The sequence below is a fragment of the Haliotis asinina genome, chromosome 2 (genome assembly GCF_037392515.1).
Source record: "Haliotis asinina isolate JCU_RB_2024 chromosome 2, JCU_Hal_asi_v2, whole genome shotgun sequence".
Taxonomy (NCBI): Eukaryota; Metazoa; Mollusca; class Gastropoda; order Lepetellida; family Haliotidae; genus Haliotis; species Haliotis asinina.
In genome coordinates this window covers 31,759,632-31,776,285 of record NC_090281.1, presented here as the reverse complement: position 1 = coordinate 31,776,285, position 16,654 = coordinate 31,759,632, and the positions used below count along the sequence as shown (strand labels likewise).

At 39.0% G+C, this 16,654-nt stretch overlaps 2 pseudogenes; both read left to right on the top strand.

The window, feature by feature from the left end:
- The first annotated feature begins 6,444 nt into the window (after window positions 1–6,444).
- Window positions 6,445–10,313, top strand: LOC137272477 (uncharacterized; annotated as a pseudogene).
- Window positions 10,314–12,402: 2,089 nt separating this feature from the next.
- On the top strand, window positions 12,403–15,859 carry LOC137271747 (uncharacterized; annotated as a pseudogene).
- The last annotated feature ends 795 nt before the right edge of the window (window positions 15,860–16,654 follow it).

The window sequence follows — 16,654 nt, the reverse complement described above, 5'->3', positions numbered from 1 at the left end:
GGCACCCATGAAGAGCCACCTCCTCGTGGTGGGTGCTGGGTAGCGCTAAGTGCTCTTCTCCCGTGTGGACCCGGGACAGAATGTGTCCACAGCACCCCATTGCTTGTCGTAAGAGGCGACTAAATTGGGCAACCTGTTTGCTGTGGGTTGCGTCCCGTGTCGGTGGAGGACGGGATCCTGGTGGTTGAGGGCAGTTGGGCTTTTAACTGCGTTCCATTTGCCCAACAAATGCACAAATGTGATTCTGAATTGTTGTGAATTTTAGTCTTGGCACTGTTGTTGATCTGTAACTTTTTCGATTGTGAATTATCCAAATTATGATTATATGAAATTTGCCTAGAGTCTTGTGCCAGAAGGCGATGGCTCATGGGCCGATCTGGTAGACTAATTATTTATAATTCTTCTACTGGAGTATATCATCCGGGTATCATCATTATTTTCCAATTCTGTGATGGCTTTATTAAAAACAATTCTGGATTCTAGTTTCAGAAAATATTTAGTTGGCTTTTCTCCTTCTTCAGTCAATCTTGCACGCGATCGAATCATCATGCCTTGACTTTTCTTATCATGTATGTCATCTAATTCCCTTTTGGCCTCATTGATTGAATTAAGAATTCATTGTTTATCATCCATATCATCGCTATCGTCCAATTCTACTTCAAGGGATTCAAGTTTACTTTGTAGATTTTGTTCTTTTTCGATCTTTATTTTTTCGAGCGTAGAAGAATAATAAATAGTTTTACCTCTTATCATTAGCAACAGAGTTTCCCTCAACAACTGATACGTACTGATGCCATCCTGACAATCTGTTCTATACTGATCTAAAGTAGAGTGAATAATATCTTTTACAAGCTTTGTGTATTTTGGATCCGTTAATAAAGAATTGTTAAACTTCCAAAAGCCTTTACCATGTGGACAGTTTAAGATTTTATTCAATTACTGAATGGTCAGAGTTGATACTTGGTCGAATATTACAAGTTTCGACAGATGGCAGAAGATTATGAAAAATGAGAAAAAAAACAACAGTCGGGCTTGTTTTAGCGGTGTAGGCAGTCGCCATGTGTATCTTTTTTCTTCAAAGTTCTCGCCATGGATCCTTAAGATCGAAATTAGTTCCATAATCTTTTCTTTTGATTTCGGATGATGTACATGTTTGTAATTGTACGTATCTAGTGAATGGTTAAGAATTAGGTTCCAGTCCCTACATAAACATATTTCATCACTATCAAATTTCATCACGATATCAATAATATTTTCAAAAAATACTGGGTCATCTTTATTTGGAGCATACATGCTCATTATTGTGTAGGATGTTTCACCCGATATCACTTTTAAAGCTACGTAATTTCCTTCTGTATAATAGCATTCGCCAACCACTTCGAAGTCAAAGTTACTATTGAACAGGACTACTGACCCACGTGCATTTCCTTTGTAGGAACTGAAGTAACACACATTATACCCCCATTCTTGTTTTATCAACTGTTCTAGTTGAATCGTAAAATGAACATCCTGTAAACAATAAATATTAGCTCTTCTTTTACGAAGAAATCTAAATACCTTCTTTCTCTTAATCACGTTTTGTAGCCCTCTACCACTTCGAGATTTGCTGGCATTTGAGTTGTCGTTTATGGGCAACATGCCGTAGGAAACTAGTCGATATTTGGTAAATATGAGTGAATGAAGAGTGTGTGTGTGTGTGTGTGTGTGTGTGTGTGTGTGTGTGTGTGTGTGTGTGTGTGTGTGTGTGTGTGTGTGTGTGTGTGTGTGTGTGTGTGTGTGTGTGTGTGTGTGTGTGTGTGTGTGTGTGTGTGTGTGTGTGTGTATAAAACTGTCTACCTTTTAAAGTTATACTGACATACGGCTGGAAGACATGAAGTATTTCTCAGTAAAATAGAGAGAGAAAACATTTTCAGATCGTAAACATGGTGTGGTAAGGTATGTGAACAATGTACGATGGGGAAAAATGTACGTTACACCACCATGTTTTACAGTTTTTTTGTAAGTACATTGTTGAAAATATAATAATAAGATAAGAATAAAAACATACTGGCCATGGCCTAACGTACTCTTACCCCAGAGTAAGAGGTGACCCACATGATAAACGATATTTCAAACTTCTCAAGCAGTTTATCATAGGAGTAACTCTATCTACAATATTATTGATTTGAGCAACCCAGTTAGCATCCTTTCGAAATATAAGGCCTAAGTATTTATGTTGATCAACTTCATTTATAGGAATCCCTTCCATAAATAAAGGGGGTCTGGGGCTGGCAATCCGTTTTCTGCTAAATTGAATTGTTTCTGTTTTTCGGGGTTGAATTTCACTTGCCATTTATTCGTCCAAGTTGATATTTTTTGTAAATCGTCATTAAGACCGTTTGCTGTTAAAACAGGATCTTCTATTATTACGTTCAAAGATGTGTCATCAGCAAAAAGACGTATGTTACAATCAATATTATACACAAGGTCATTAATATATATTAAGAATAATAGAGGCCCTAAAACTGAACTCTGAGGAACTCCTCCCAACACAGGAATATATTTCGAGTTATATCCGTTTATGAGGACCTTCTTTACTCTGTTACTTAGATAACTACTTAGCCATTCTATCACTTTGCCACTAATTCCAAATGTCTGTAATTTATTTAAAAGTCCCCAATGCCATACTTTGTCAAATGCTTTACTTATATCACAGAACACTGCTCTTACTTCTTTACCTTTATCCAAAGCACTTGCAATAAAATTGTACAAATCCATTAACTGATAAACTGTAGAATCACCAGGAATAAATCCTGATTGCATTGTACTAATGATATTATTATCTCTAAAATAATTAAACAAGTATCTATGAACACACTTTTTGAAAACTTTAGATACGCAACTGGAAAGGGCAACAGGTCTGTAGTTGCCACATTCATTTACTGAACCCTTCTTGTGTAGAGGAATTGCTGATACCTTTTTCCATATCTTAGGAAAGAAGCGATTTGTTGAAAATCTCACACAGGGGAAATGTAAATTTAATAGCACTGAGCTTAAGAAAGATATTTCCAATTCCGTCTGGGCCAGTAGCTTTTCTAGTGTTAAGAGAAAGCAATATGTCTTGGACATCGCGCTGTGATAACTCAATACAGTCTAATCTACTTTGTGTTACCATAACTGGGGGAGGAAGCGGGCGATCCGGATCTGGGACAGTAGACTGACTCACCAAAAATTATGTAAGATGTTTGCTATTGATTCTGGATCCTCGTTTATTACATTTTCGTGTGATATAGGTGGAAATGATATACATGTTTCCTTTCTTCTAAGATAAGGTTTTATCAGACGCCACCATGTCTTACAATCACAATTTTCATTGATAATATTGTCGAATTTCTGAAAATATATTTCGTTTGATTTCCTTACAGCTGATACCACCTTATTTCTTAAATTCCTAGACAATTTCCAGTGAGTGGAAGAATTTCTTCGTTTGGCAAGCTTATGTTTGCGATTTCAGCTGTCATCCATGTTTTATCTCTGTTTCTAACTGTTACAGTTTTATTTGGAATAAATCTATCGCAAGTATGTAATACAAAATCAGTAAACCTGTTCACTAAAGAAACGATATCGGTTATATCCAAATTTCTTGCCAATTAATCTGATCGAAATATGAGAATAATCCATCTAAGTCAGATAATTAATAATTGTATATCTTTCTCTTGAAACATGAGGTTTGTGGTTGGCAGCTTTTCAAACTAACGAAGACTTGACAATGGTCACTACATATACGGTCAGTCACACCAGAAGAACATACGTCAATATAGTTTGAGACAAAGATTAGATCAGTTAATGTTCTCAAGCGTTCCGTGATCCTAGTAGGTTCAGATATAATTTGTCTAAGGCCGTAAGTTGCTTGTAAATACTCTATACGTTGTTTATGACAAGTGAGATAGTCAATATTAAAATCTCCTACAGCAATCATGTCTAAGTCCAAGTCAGCTGCGTTACCTATCGACATGTCAATTAAATCCCAATATGCATTGCTCTTATCAGCACGATAGAAAGTGCCAACAATACGGTGCTTATTTTTACTTGAAATATTCACCCAGACAGCCTCTAGTTCCACTACCGATAAAGTATCATATGTTTACAAAGAAGGTGTTTACTGACGTAAATAGCAACCCCACCTCCCCGTGTGGATCTATCCTCTCTAAGTGGTTTGTGAAAACCTGGAATTAAAATATCAACATCCGAAACACCAGAATGTAACCAGGTTTCTTTGATACAAATTACATCACAGTCTTTGAATTCTATTCGTATAACATCAGCTGTTTCTCTCAGACTGCGTACATTTAAATGTAATACGTTCAAGTTTGATTGATTGAATAGCGAAGGTCCCGGATTTGGGTGAACATCACCACAACAAATCAAAAGCATGAAAATGAAAATACCCCTTACACCAAGTATAAAGGTGAACATTACAACGACATAGGTATTTAGATCTAATTTGTTTTTTGAAGAATTGGAAAATGCACAATGGAATACCCCAATTCTCTGTCGATATTGTACTAGGTCAACTCCTATAAAAAACGTCTAAATGGACAATAGGGACAGAGAGCCTGGGCATACGAATTGTCTAATTGTATATATTTACAGACTTACAATAAAGGAAAACATTCACAGTGTCCACCAGTTTAGAATGTCTAATGCTTGGGAATGTTGAATTCATAATGTGCTTACCTTTGGTTGTCAAATAAAAAGAACACGTGACATGTAGAATGTCGTGTTCGTCAGAGATTATTTTGACAGTAAGAAAAGAACATAAGAATAAAACACACAAAAAACGAATCCCGACATTTTTGTTCTAATACAAGTAGCATCTGTTTCGAAGCAAATATAAATTCAAAATTAAAGAATGACACATTTCCCATTACTGACAGTAGTATGTACCTATGTTACCTGTAGCCATGACTCCTGTTAGAGCTACGTCACAGATGCAGATAGCTGGATTGAATAAGAACCTAGAAGCCCTCATCGCTGCTCGCAATCATATCTATTTTTGTTGTTTGTCTCCTGATATTTTACGACTAGTCCTTGGCCGTTCCGTTACAATATTCCATCATGCGGCAAGCTAGTTCTGTACCCAATGTATTTCCCTGGATTGAATTTGTAAGAAAGACACTAAATGACTGTGGTTTAACTGAAATATTCAAAAAAATATTTTATAATCCATTTCTATGTACAGCTAAGTTTCTTTCCTTTATGATTGAACAGATCCCCAAAAGACCAATTCTTACAAATATGGCATACCTCCATGATACAGAGCTCAAAATCTTCCTTTTATTGTATTCTAAAAAAAATTATAGAATTCGAGAGATAGCTCTTTCTGCCACAAACATCTATTTCACATTTTTAAGATTCAGAGCAAGTAATCATCATCTCCGAAAAAAGTTTGCCGTTGGGCAAAAGCTCGTACAGAATATCGTCTGCCTACTTTATGTAACGCTCATGCAGTGGGAGACGAATTCCATTATCTGTTCAGATGAGATGCTTTATTACAGTATAGACAAAGATATTCACCTTCTTACCTGAATTCTGTATCCTCTTACTCGTAAAGTCCCGGGGTAGAATGGGCCTTCAGAAACCCATGCTTGCCATAAAAGGTGACTATGCTTGTCGTAAGAGGCGACTAACGGGATCGGGTGGTCAGTCTCATTGACTTGGCTGACACACGTCATCGGTTCCCATTTGCACAGATCGATGCTCATGTTGTTGATCACTGGACTGTCTGGTCCAGACTCGATTATTTATGGACCGCCGCTATATAGCTGGAATATTTCTGAGTGCGACGTAAAACTCAACCCACTCACTCTATATCCTCGTGGAAAGTCGTCAAACTGTTCTGCTCTAAACAAACGCGCAGTCTAAAAAATATTGCTATGAACATTAATATAATATTTAAGTTTACATAGATACTTTAACTTTTGCTTCCTTTTCACTTTAATCTGCCATCTTGACATGTATATGTTTATATCTATTATATATATTTATATTTATTTGTATTCTCATGTACCATCGTTGGTGTTGTTTTGAGTAATAAATTGAACTGAATTGAACTTGACCTGTGCAAGGAGGAGAGCGCAGAGGGGTAACATTGCGGTTATAGCGTTCAGCCGTCACGCGCAAGACCCGAAAGGGATTGGGTGATCTGACTCGCTAATCACATCCCTGTTACGAAGATCGATGCTGACTGATCACTGGATTGCCTGGTACAATTTACAATTTATTATTTACAGACCCCAACCATGTAGCTAAAATATTGCTGAGCTCGGCGTTAAACAACCATCTATCTAACCAGCCTGATTTTAATGACTGGGAGACTCAATACAGGCTACCACCCTACCGTATGTCTGTCACCGTGCTGTCACAGACACCGTACAGTGTCGTCCTTGTTTCCTGCTGGTGCTGGACAGGAATTATATGCATCCAATAAGGGCATTAGATACTATCGGGTGATCGAAACGTCCACATCCACATCCAAGTGTTTCTTTTTCCTCTCTCAACTAGTTTTGCCTATATAGTATTCCACGTTGGCTTTTGGAAGGTGTTGTTTACCAAAAGTATATATTTGGATTTCGATGGATTTGAGACGGGTAAGTACTTGTGATAATTATTGTGTGTGCCAGCTTTTGCGGTGTATACACGGTATCGGTGTGAAATACTATAGTAATAGTCCCAATCTTGCTTTTTGAGCTTAATCTTGAATAATATTTTTCAACTGATTTCAAACACATATATCTGTTTATATTATTTATTTCCGTTACTGAAAGGCCACAGGCCTATAGTACAAAACATTATTACATCGATATTTACAAGCACATAAATACAGTTGAAAGGGAGACAATAATCAACTGTAGGTTACATTGTGTATATATTCTGTTCTAAACAACATGGCATAGTAAGCAAACATTGACAAGTTTTGCAGCATAGTGCGGTTTGTGTTATTTAATGAAGCTGCGAATTTATCAAGGTTTGGATGAACAGAATACTATTTCTTAATATACAACTTCCTAATGGAATTAGGACAAATTAAAAGGAAATGATACTCATTTTCTATTTGGTTAAGATCACATAGTTTGCAAGTTCTGTTTTCTCTTTTGACATTTTTAAATGTTCCACTTTCGATAAATAAATCATGTGAAGAACACCTCAATCGGCTTAACGCTATCTCATATTTTTTAATAGCGTTTTTTAAAAATTCTTTATATGGATAAATTTATTTAGAGCTACTTCTTGCTATATTCACCAAGTTCCCTCATCAGGTGAGGGAGCTAGAATTACCTCTGAAATAAATAAAATAAAATAAAATAAAATGAAGTTGCTATTCAGACAAACGTGTCATGTGTTCATGTTCGTCCAACTTCTAAATCCCTTTCAAGAACGAGTTATTTTGTTCATGACTGAAGGCCGACTTCGCGTTTGACGCGATATGAACAGCGGAATGTGCAGCAAGTACCATTTGGTGGGTTTCATTGATGGTGTGGAAGTGGATAGTAACGATGACCTTTAGCCTACTTGCGACGACCAGACAAACCGGTGACTGAGCAACGGTACATCGCGGACATCCTGCACATGCAGAGTTGTTGCACTGCAGTTCGATGACCGTCCTCACATGACAGGCCAGTCTTTATGAACTACAAATCTAGGTCTCACCGTGCACGTAACGTTAGTGATTTCTGACGCCAGTTGCAAGTCGACCATGACCCGTGGGTGTCCAGGCTTCAATCCATGTTGGATCGCAGAAGCATGTGGGTCGCAGATAGGCAAGGGATATCCTCGCGTACAAAATCTTGATGCATTGGAACAAGCCCTCCATCAAGGATCGAACATAACGTCAAATGCAACGTCTGATAAAGTCAACAGGGAGAAAAGTGATGCAGGGATGTAACATTCGGCCTCAGGTTGCACCAGATATTGACATTATATTCGGTTATTGATACTTTTGTGGTTTCTTGAGGAATATATGCAAGGACTTTGACAATGACCACACTGGTTAACGTCATTCAGCCTCAGTTATTAGCATTACAAAGTTGGTAGATTTTATTGCTATGTTTGTTTCTATGAATACCACAGGTTTTGGGGGTTTTTTTTAATTTAAAATTGCACAACAAGCAGAAGACCCTCATAAACCGCAGCGACAACAGTGGTGAAGGATAAGGCGACTAACAAGTGTTTAACTACCAAGTGCCCTAAATTACACAACAAGCAGGAGACACTCATAAGCCACAGTGACAACAGCGGTGAAAAATAAGGCAACAAACAAGTGTTTACCTACCAAGTGCCCTAAATTGGACAACAAGCAGAAGACCCTCATAAACCGCAGCGACAACAGCGGTAAAAGATAAGGCAACAAACAAGTGTTTACCTACCAAATGCCCTAAATTGCACAACAAGCAGAAGACCCTCATAAACCGCAGCGACAACAGCGGTAAAAGATAAGGCAACAAACAAGTGTTTACCTACCAAGTGCCCTAAATTGCACAACAAGCAGGAGACCCTCATGAAACAGTGACAACAGCGGTGAAAGATAAGGCGACAAACAAGTGTTTACCTACCAAGTGCCCTAAATTGCACAACAAGCAGGAGACCCTCATAAACCGCAGCGACAACAGCGGTGAAAGATAAGGCAACAAACAAGTGTTAACCTACCAAGTGCCCCAAATTGGACAACAAGCAGAAGACCCTCATAAACCGCAGCGACAACAGCGGTAAAAGATAAGGCGACAAACAAGTGTTTACCTACCAAGTGCCCTAAATTGCACACGGAGCAGAGGACCCTCATGAAACAGCGACAACAGCGGTGTAAGATAAGCTTGGCGACAAACAAGTGTTTACCCACCAAGTGGACAGAAGATAACAGAGGAGGAAACGATCTCTTCTGTTCAACCACTTGTTGATGTGTCAAGAGCACATGAATTCGAAGAATATAAGAACCCAGGACTCAGAGCATGAAGCAGACAGTGTCTCGGCAGCAGTCCAGTGCACACCCAAGTCATCTTGGACTCAGACCTGGTCTAAACGTCACTCTGGACCTTTGATGCGACAGATGTCCTGCTTGGAATAAAATATCCATCTCCTTGTACTTCTGGTGTTGTCTCTTACTTTGTTACAGTAATCCCTTAATACATTTTCTGTATTTGAGATATCCATCATGCATTTCAAGATATCATCAATTCTTTTTAAGATAACATTAATATGATTCAGCATATCCTTAATTCAATATATATTCAATATTCGATATATATATATCATCAATTTTACTGGAAATGTCTATACTTATCTCAGTTCAACATATCTTCAATTCAATTCAAGATATCTTTAAAGCAATTCAAGATATCTTTAGTATCTTAATCAAAGTGAAAACGGCTTGCCATACAGAATGCCCAGTTAAGCCCGGTATCTATAACATTTATTTTCATGTTTCAGATAGTGCCCCTAACTGCCTGTAGGAGAATTGGCCTCGTGCTCTCGGGTATAGCCCTTGGCCTGACATTGGTCGTCTGGGGTGGAGTCATAAAACCACCCATCACTTTGATGGCAGCAAAATGGAGCCCAGCCAAGGTCAGTCATGGCGCCCAAAGAACCTTTCCACACACAGATAGCCTCAACATATCACAAGCCAAAAACGACGCAATACGAATTTCAAGTTGCGTGTCCAACTTTGCCAGTTTCAGGGCAACCTATAACTCAGTTGATCGACCAAAGATGGAGATAGATCGTGTTGAAAGCCATTCCTATCTCACAACTGGCAGTCGAGTGTTGGAAGTTGGAGGATACACAGGAGTAGACGCGGCTAATATAATCAAGAGATACAACCCGTATTATCTGGCTCTTGAACCCGTACCCCGCTATTACACCGTCTTGGAAAAACGCTTCAAGAATAATCCCAAATACAAACTTTTTAAATTTGGACTGGGCAGAGAGAACAAAACCTTGTTTCTGAATATAGATTCGGATGCCACGTCACTGTTTCGGGCCAAACAAGCGTCAAAGAAAACCAAGACGGAGCAAGTACATATTCATGAAATAACGGGCTTCTTTAAACGTATTGGTTTGTTTGCAAACCCTATAGATCTGATCACAATCAACTGTGAGGGATGTGAATTCGAACTGCTTGAACTGATGATAGCATCAGACATAGTAAAGTATCTGAAAAACATTCAGTTTCAGTTTCACCTTGACCTTCCAGGAATAGCCAATCAGGAGGCCCGTTACTGTGGGATCATGACAATGTTGTCTAAGACACACATACCTACTTTTCAGTATTCCTACATATGGCAGAGCTGGAGAAGAAAGACTTAATTTCGCGGTTTCAGATTATTAATCTTTGATTTAGTTTCTATTCTTGGTGCAGGGACATAAAAGTGGGGTCAATATATATTTTAGGATCGAAGTGTGTGTGTGTTCAAGTATTTGCACTGAAAAAAAAACAAGCAAACAAAAACGCCAAACATTCAGTACCGTACAATGCTGCAAATCCATGTTACAGACCAATATATCAGTCAGTGTTTATTATAGATATGTCAAGATGCTTTTATGATCAATCAATAGCACAATTATTTCTTCGCCGCAGTTATATTTTATTTTTTATTATTATTGTTATTTTAATTAGTGTGTATGTTCATATGTCTTAAGGAGCATGCAATCATGAGGGCATCATTTTATGTATGTGAGGTAATCCTTTCTTTCATTACCAACAATAAATGAACTAGTCAGTTCGCCTGAGTTTTGGTGTTTTTATTGTTTCACAAATCAGTTGAAAATTCGTGTCCTGTTAAAACATGTTCACCCATTCCTTGATTTGTTGGTAAAATGAGCTTATATGTGTATGGGTTAGATTAAAGTCCAATTGTATTTTGTGTATCTTGAACTAATGATATTAAAGACTTTGATTCAGGTGCTAATATCAGAGACTTTTAGTGGACCGATGATTTGCAATCTAGCTCGAAAACTAATAAACATAACATACTCAATGAAACGCTGGTCACAATAAGATCATCATACCAACTCAGTGACGCTTTTGCAGAATAGTTTTCCTTAAAAGGTTGTAACAAACTATTGTTAAAATACTGACACAGGTCATTATTTGTTACGAGGGAGGGGTGCAGAGAAAGGGATAGCTGTGGTGCGAGAAAGCATGGAGACAGCACAGTACATGTTAATGAATAAAAACACTTTCTCAGCACTTGTGCACGTGCTTCTCGAACACCTTGTTGTGCCTTTCTCTGCACTCCTCCCTCGTAATAAACAATATTTACATGATAGTTTGTTTAACGCCTTCTGTATTATTACGACAAACACTCTGCTAAAACCTCATAGTTGGAATGATGTTTTGATTATGATCAGCGTTTCACTGAGTATGTTATGTTTATTAGTTTTCTATAGCTAGTTACATTGCAAATTCATCGGTCCTCTCTTGAGCCAAACGGACTATAGGATTAGACTCCGTCCGTCCATATACGAATTGGAATATCTTAAGAAAAGTTCACTTCTTTTCATATTTTGGTACCTAGGTTCGTGGCATAAAACTTTGTGGCAAACTCGCTCGCTCGCTCACTCACTCACTCACTGCTATATACACGTCAAAACATTTGATATATTCATTACTAAGTGACATTTATGAAGGGTTTTGCCATTTTGGGGGCTACTGGTGACTTTGTCTTTTTGTTTCCTTTGTTATATGGTGGCGGGCTGTAAGAAATCGAGTTTCGACCACCCAATCCAGTGATCAAAAGCATGAGCATCGATCTACGCAACTGGGATACGAGGAAACGATGGTACGAGCCAGCCGAGTCTCTCGAGTCTGACCATCAGATCCCGTGGGTCGCCTTTTGCGACAAATACGTGTTGCTGGATGTTCAGTCTTGAAACAAATGTATATTCGGATTTTTTTGCATTGATAAATATGTATGGTATATATGGTATCAATGGTGGCAGTTTCCGTGTAAGGAGACGGTGGTACATACGCGGTAGTAAACGACGGTGGTACAGACACGTTTTAAGACGACTGCAGTACAGATGCGTTATACAACGACGGTACACCCACGGTGTAAGGCAACGGCAGCACAGATACAGTTTAAGACGACACGTTGTACAGACACGGTATACGATACCGGCGGGACAGACAAGGTATAAAACGACGGTATAAGACGACGGCAGTAGAGACACGTTATAAGGCAGAGGTGGTACAGACACGGTATAAAACGACAGAGTACAAACACCGGCGGTACAGCCATAAAACGGCGGCGGAACAGATGACGACGGTTGACCCACGGTGAATATAAGACAACGGCAGTACAGACACTTTTTAAGATGGCGGCGGTACAGACACAGCATTGTACGACGTCGGTACAGACTGGTTATAAGATGGCGGCGGTACAGACACGATATAAGACAACGGTGGCACAACCACTGTGTTAAAAAAAGAATAAATAAAATCAGTTTCCACTTCTAAGAGGACATGACCCCAACGTTTCAAGCACTAATCACACCAGATTACAGCAAAATATTTTGTCCTTGTTGACATCGCCATAATATATTTACACGGTGTTATAATCCAGCCTTCATCTTCGCCATGCCTCGCTTTCAAACCGGAAGTGATGGTGATGTGTGAAGAGGGACTAATAAACATGGACACATATGTGGTTTTGTGTGTGTAGCTGAACAGATAAACAAGACTTCAATGCAGTTTCCAACCAAACAAGTAAGCCAGTACTACAGAAATGTGTTATGTGACAGAGTGAGTGAGTATGGTTTTACGCCGCTTTCAACATATACCGCGGCGTGGGAAACCAGAAATAGTCCTCACACATTGTATGCAGTACATTACCCATTTATGTGGCTGACCTTGAGTCACAGAAAACATATTTCGTTCGACGATATGACTTATTTTGTATTTGGTGAACCCAAGCAGTGTCAGACTATTTGAAATGTGTGGATATACGGTTCATCGTAGATCAACACTCAGTCTGCTACCTTAATCACAAGTTACGGCGTGTCTTCGTTTTTGTTTCAACATCAGATTTGCCTAGACTTTTTCTGGAAATGCAACAAGTACAGTACATCTCTGATATGTGGAATCACCAATGGTAATTCTAACACATGGTCATCAGACCAAGTAAACAAACTGATTGTAGAAAGTCTTGGTGTCAGATGGCTGTATATTTCCATTGCCCCTGAAAACCTAGTTGTGGTTCAGTTAATTAAATAATCGTAGATTGGTCACAATGCCTTGACGACTAAGCAATCGATCATGTTTTCTCATGATCGAACACGATTTTGGAACACTGGTTTGCATTAACAATATTTTTGTTGGTTGGTCTTGCCTGTCACATTTCACAAGTACTACAAGCGCATTCCAAGCCATGACTGAATTTATCTCCAAGAAAGTTATGTTCCTCATATACTAGTCATCCTTTAAATTGAAATGTGCGTGTGCATTTTGTGGAAACAATTTAAGGAAAATTGTATAAATGACGATAACCAGTTAGTTTCGATGAGTGAGTGAGTTTAGTTTTACGCAGCACTCAGCAATATTCCAGCCATATGGCGGCGGTCTGTAAATAATCGAGTCTGGACCAGACAATCCAGTGATCAACAACATGGGCAACGAACTGCGCAATTGGGAATCGATGACATGTGTCAACCAAGTCAGCCAACCAGACCAAAAGTTCGAATGAATTAATGCATAGTTGAATTACATTGACTCTCGCTCCCTGTAACGGCCGAACATTATTTCAAGCAAACCCCATAGAGTTATGTCCCCTGGAATGCTATTCTGGAATATCCTCTAACGCAGTGTAGTTACTTGTGATTGAGGTGAGTTCGGCAAACAAAGCGACAGTTTTCGATGTACGGAGCAATGGTTTACATTATGGCATTTATGGCAAATGTTGTCTGTTGGAAGCTAATAGCCTCGAAGTTTCGGTTATCGATTTCAGGCAAGCCGTAAGGGATAATAAGTGTTTTATTGCATCAAAAGGAAGCTAAAGTGAGTGCATATGATAAAGGCATGAACTTATGATATTTATTTACATAACTGATATGAAGTCTAGTTAATTAGTATTGGTAATGTAGGTATAATAAAAAGCTACTGAAAGAAGATGCAAAGGCTCTAGTATACTGACACTGGACATCCCAGTACGTAAGTGCGACGGTATACCGTAGTTCCGGTAAAAGGGACGCCATCCCAGGGGTGTTGGATAACTGGCAGGTAAAACAACTACCTGCCAAGTAAAAAGGCGTCGTCAAAGAACCCTGGACACATATACCCCCCTTATATAAACTGTAGGCTAAAATATTGTCGAAAATGTGGCCTATGCCTTTACGATTTCAAGATAATTTCATTCCATTGAGTTCTACATGAGTTCTACAGTTAAGGTTTACAGTTACAAATTAGACATGTCAGGAGCCTGATCACCCGATTCCGTTAGTGTCCTCTGGCGACAAGCATAGATATGTTGCTGAAGATTAAGTCGAAATCTGGCCATATTATAATGCGCGCGTTTGGTCGTCAAGCTGAAAACACGGGTTCGATTCCCCACAAGAGTAAACTGTTTGAATCCGCGCTTTGGTATTGATAGAACGATGCGAAAGTGATATAAAGCGATATGAACCCATTGGTTGCAAATTGAACTAAGTACTTGGGAAGGATTGTTTTCATTTTTGTAGGGGAATGTGGCGGTGTGGCATAAACTTGGCTTTGCACTCTTCTGTACAGTTCTTGGTCTGACATTGGCCGTCTGGCATGGAGTCACTGACCTACCCCTCGTCATCCAGTCAGCAGAATGGACCCCAGTCAAGACTAGCCATGGCGCCCAAAGAACCGTTCCAGACAGTGGTGTCAACGTATCACAAGAGAAGAGAAAATACAGATTTCATGTTGCGTGGCCAACTTTGCCAGTTTCAGAGCAACCTGTGACACCGTAGATCGAGTGAAGATGGAGACAATAATAACTTCTATAGCGCCGAGTTCCAGCTAGGCTGCTCACGGGCGCTTGTGCAGTTCAGTCTATTTCAAACAGATGTGTCTTTAGATGTTTTCTAAAAGTTTGTAGACTTGCAGCTGATTTTAGCGACATAGGAAGGTTATTCCATAGCATGGGAGTTGCACATTCAAAGCAGCGGTCCCCGTATTTGGTCCTAGATGGTCTGGTGATAAGTACATCGTTATCTTGTGATCTAAGAGTTCTTGTTGATCTGTGGCTGTTCAGAAGAGGTGACAAGTAAGCTGGAGCGGTGTTAGTCTTCAGGCACTTGTACAGGATGGTGAGCACCTTGAATTTTATTCGTCTAGCAACAGGTAGCCAATGCAATTCTCTTAACCCGTGGGTGATGTGATCTCTTCGAGGACAACGAGTTAGATCGCGTTGAAAGCCATTCCATCACACAACTGACAGTCGAGTGTTGGAAGTCGGAGGATACACAGGAGTAGATGCGGCCAAACTAATCAAGAGATACAACCCATATTATCTGGCTCTTGAACCCGTACCCCGCTATTACACCGTCTTGTTAAAACGCTTCAAGAATAATCCCAAATACAAACTTTTTAAATTTGGTCTGGGCAGGGAGAACAAAACCTTGTTTCTGAATATAGATTCGGATGCCACGTCACTGTTTCGGGTCAAACAAACGAAAACCAAGACGGAGCAAGCACATATTCATGAAATCACGGGTTTCTTTAAACATATTGGATTGTTTGCAAACCCTATAGATCTGATCACAATCAACTGTGAGGGATGTGAATTCGAACTGCTTGAACTGATGATAGCATCAGACATAGTAAACTATTTTGAAAAACATCCAATTTCAGTTTCACCTTGACCTTCCAGGAATCGCAATCAGGAGGCCGGTTACTGTGGGATCGTGACATTGTTTTCCAAGACACACAGACCTACTTTTCAGTATTCCTACATATGGCTGAGCTGGAGAAGAAAGGTGTTGTGATTATTATTAAAGAAATACCTAGATCTGTGGTTAATCTATTGAAGATGCCTCAAATCTAATGATTTCTTTCTGTCTTTGAATTGTCAGATTTCCCACACAATCGACAATCGATATAAGTTAGTAAATTCACTGGGATAATTAAGCAACGTCTGGTGTTTTTTCATGAATTGTACCACATTTGTGTGTTCAAATCATACGTGTATTTTGCTAATTTATAATTTATAACTTATAAGTTCATTTGGCATAATTAAGCAACTGCATGTGTTTTTCTTGAATTGTAGCACAATTGTGTGTTCAAATCGTGCGTGGATGTCTAAAAGTTGAAAAAAGGTGGTGGTGTTTTAGAGTTTATGAATGCTTCGGGTGCTACGGATTTCTAAAATGGTTTATTCACCAAGTGGTATGTTCAACAAGAGACGAAGGCCATCGGCCCATGACACATCAGTTGTACAGCAGCCACAATACTTATTGCCTACATTAAGAGATTTGTTCTCAGTTGCATAGAATTCTCAGCATACATAGTCAACTTTCTTATAAGATCCCTGTTATCGATTGACCTTCAAAGATTAAATTCAGCTAATGTTGGAAGTACCTCGTATTTCCTAGTAATAAAACGGTTATGTAAATCGACATACACCTGGCATACAAACAGGAAGTAGTACTTGAGATGTTA